Below are 3,612 nucleotides of genomic sequence, written 5' to 3' on the forward strand. Positions count from 1 at the left end.
TAAATTAAATTGAAATATTTGTTTATCTTTATAGTTTATAGTGAATGCATGCTAATGAGCATTATTCAAGCTGCTGTTATATTTAGGCTTATAGGCCTATATACTCTAAAGCTTAGGCTATATACTATAGACTATATATTATATAACAATATTGTGCATAAAACTTAAAGCATGTAAGCATACACAATAATAATTATCATTAGACCTATAGTAACTAAGACTCATACTATTTAGTACTACTTTAATACTACCTTTAAACTATTAGGCATAATGAAATAATGATTAATGATTTCAGTGTTTTCCGCACTCTAGTTCTAGAGGAAAGAGGTTGTAGGGAACTTGGAGACTAAAACTTGCCAACATACTAGATTTCTGGTGATGACAATAGCAGCAGATAGTATGCGGCTCAGTTAATACTAAAAACAATTGATTTTAGTAATTAGTGGTAAGCTCTTTTTTTAAATAATATATTATAACATGGTATCGCAAAGGTTCAGGTTGTCCAATAAATGGTAATTAGAGTCAGGTTTAGGACTATAGTTTAATACTTGGTTAGTAATATGCATCAAGTTGGGAAAGACATAGAAATGGAAATACATAGAATTTAATGTGTTCATTCGCAAACGTTACTATTTAAAATTTTTTAGGCCTGCTATTTATTGCTGAATAATAAAATCACTATACTTATCCACTATATTATGTTTAAATAAAGTGAGTTTAGATCAGTCGAGTAAATAAATTTAATAGCAAGACATAGCTAAAATTTACAATGAATATATATATATATATATATATATATATATATATATATATATATATATATATATATATATATATATATATATAATTTGATTTCTATTTTATAAAAGTATGTAAATCACAGAACAAACATTACTTTGTATTGTGTCTACAACTTAACAAAAATGCTACTACTTTGATGGATTGCACTAAATAGGGGTTAGCTTTAATTTAATAATTTCTGAGATATTCTTGCTAATCTATGTGTAAATTGCTTTTCAGGACTATGAGTGTGTGTTTGGCCATCCAGATTTCATAACTACAACTGATGTTCAATTACAAGGGATATTAATCAGTCTCCGTGGACTTTACACTGTGCCTAATTTCATCCTCAGGTAAGTGTACTATAGGCTTAACCCATTTTTTAAAGTAATTATTATAGCAAGAGATGGCATTATATGATATAATAAATATAATGGATTATAATCCAAAATATTTTATTCATTATTGTCTTTTCTTAAATTCTAATAAATCAGTGAGTTGTACAACATAGAGGGTATTATATTTGAATGATAATTGAAACACATATTGTTATAGAGCTCAAAACTATGTACTTATCTAATGTAATTAATATACTGAAACAGTTTTATTGAAGCATATTATTTCATATTTTACCACACAGAGACTGATGTGTAAGCTTAAAGTAAAGACATCAAATCAAAGTATCAGCCATCAAGAGGGTAAATATTGATATTCTACTTCATTAATCTTCAATATGAATGTGAACACAATTTTAAATCTATAATCTTTGCTGATAATGTTTGTTTCTTGTTATTCATCATGTTCAGTGCTTTATCTTTTCAAAGTAATTAGTTATAGTAAAGAAATAGTAGAGATAGTAATATAAATTTGTAATGTATTTCTCTTGCTAGTTCCACAAAAGAATATATCAAAATATTTTGTCTTTATTTCATTTACAGAAGAACATTCAAAATCATATTGTGATACACAAATCAAGCAAGTCTATGACCAGCATTATGATACAGGCCAAGAAAAAGCTGGATATTTGTTTGGAAGGGTGGCACAAAAAAGATGGGTTATCACTAGGGAAACAAGCTCGGAATACAGTTCACTGTTGGGACATCAAGCCAAATACTTCTAAACTTATTTGAATCATTTTTGCTGTTTATTATAATTCATCCAATTGTCTTATTAAATATATAAATTTATATATATACACAATTCCTAATATAGAATTTCTAAAAATGTTTTATTATAATATTTAAAAAAAATGAAACAAACATGTTCCCAGAACACCGCCACATAATGGCAACATGTTCCCAGAACACACAAAATGTCATTATGTGCCCAGAACACACAAAATGGCAACATGTTCCCAGAACACACAAAATGGCAACATGTGCCGAGAACACAAAAAATGACAACATGTGCCGAGAACAATGCCCCTTACAGATGACATGTTCCCAGAGCACAGCCCGTAGTTGGCCTGCCATAAAAAGTTAACAATACTTCACTTTTTCCTTAACAATTTTACAAACAGGTAATAAAGCCATAAATCTTTACTGTGGTGGATATAGCCAATAAATAGGGTAACCTTCACTATATGCAATTTGTAGTTTTCAATGCCTGTCCCATGCATATCATTTAGCCTAGTGTTTTGGACCTTGCTTCATTTACTCAATAAATTATATAGGCATGAGAATTTTCATTTTAATCTGCAAAAGCTACATTCTGTACATTATTATTTTCAAACTACATCATATATTTTTCTCTTCTGTGATAAAAAATATTCCTCATATTGTTTGTGTCAAGTATTTTATTTTTATTTATGCAATACTATATTCCTATTTTATAATAATTACTTTTATACAAATTCTTTTGAAAACTGTTCTTTATTGATTTGTATCATTTTCTTTATTTCAGAAAAATAAAACTTTGTTTGGGAATCCTTTTTTTGTTTCTGTACAAATTAATAAACATAAATACCTACCAGGCTTAATATCCAGCAACATTAAACAAGTAGGGCCTATTGTTAGTAATGGTAAATTTTATACTAATTAATGTGATTTCTCCTGGCCACCTTGTTCTGAATACCTTCAACTGTGTCAATGTTGCTACCAACTCCAATAATTAAAACTGAAGCCATTTACTATGAAGTAAAACTTGGGTGTAATCCAAATCCACCCAGTTGCCGGGGGCAAGGTACCAAACATGATGTCCAGAAGAGGGTTAAGAAAGTATCATTATTAAATCACTATTAAACCCCTCCTCGCCTACGCCATTGCTTGTATGCATATGGACGTTATCGGAATTTACTGTATTGCTTATAAGTCGAAAATGCGAAAAAGACACGTTTAACATTACTATTTTGAAGAATAACATTCATGTTAGCCGAAACAGGTGTATTCTTAAGTTGTTTAAATTCGTTTTATTGTTCATTACGATTATGTATTCTAAAGTTGTTTAAATTCATTTTATTGTTCATTACGATTATGTTGTCGTAAAATATAGGCCTATTTTTAAAAAAAAGCATAACTAAAAAGTGTTTTAACGCATTTTCTTCTTAGAAAAGCCTCACATGCATGATATCATTAACATTACGGCAAATCAAACCCTTGAAGAAGCCCCATCAACCATTCAATTATTACGATGGGCAACAAATAAAACGCCCGCATCGACATTAGCTCAACCCCGGCAACTAATGTGTCCCAAAACCAAGAATTGAAATCTTGACCCATTATTCTGATTAATTAGTGGTTAAACATCTTTAGGCATCTGAAAACGTTAGTTTTTAATCTAGTGTACTCAAAAAGGAACAATATAAAGCTTTATGCCGCCTTAAAAACCCAATCC

At 29.5% G+C, this 3,612-nt stretch overlaps 1 long non-coding RNA gene across 1 annotated transcript; it reads left to right on the forward strand.

The window, feature by feature from the left end:
- The first annotated feature begins 356 nt into the window (after positions 1-356).
- On the forward strand, positions 357-2,016 carry LOC131931344 (uncharacterized). The gene is made up of 4 exons (XR_009384274.1): positions 357-445; positions 1,021-1,133; positions 1,421-1,478; positions 1,719-2,016. It is a non-coding gene; the product is annotated as an uncharacterized LOC131931344 (long non-coding RNA).
- Positions 2,017-3,612: the final 1,596 nt, after the last annotated feature.

The sequence above is a fragment of the Physella acuta genome, unplaced genomic scaffold (assembly GCF_028476545.2).
Source record: "Physella acuta isolate Inbredline_101_S28 unplaced genomic scaffold, ASM2847654v3 ptg001946l, whole genome shotgun sequence".
NCBI classification, from domain to species: domain Eukaryota; kingdom Metazoa; phylum Mollusca; class Gastropoda; family Physidae; genus Physella; species Physella acuta.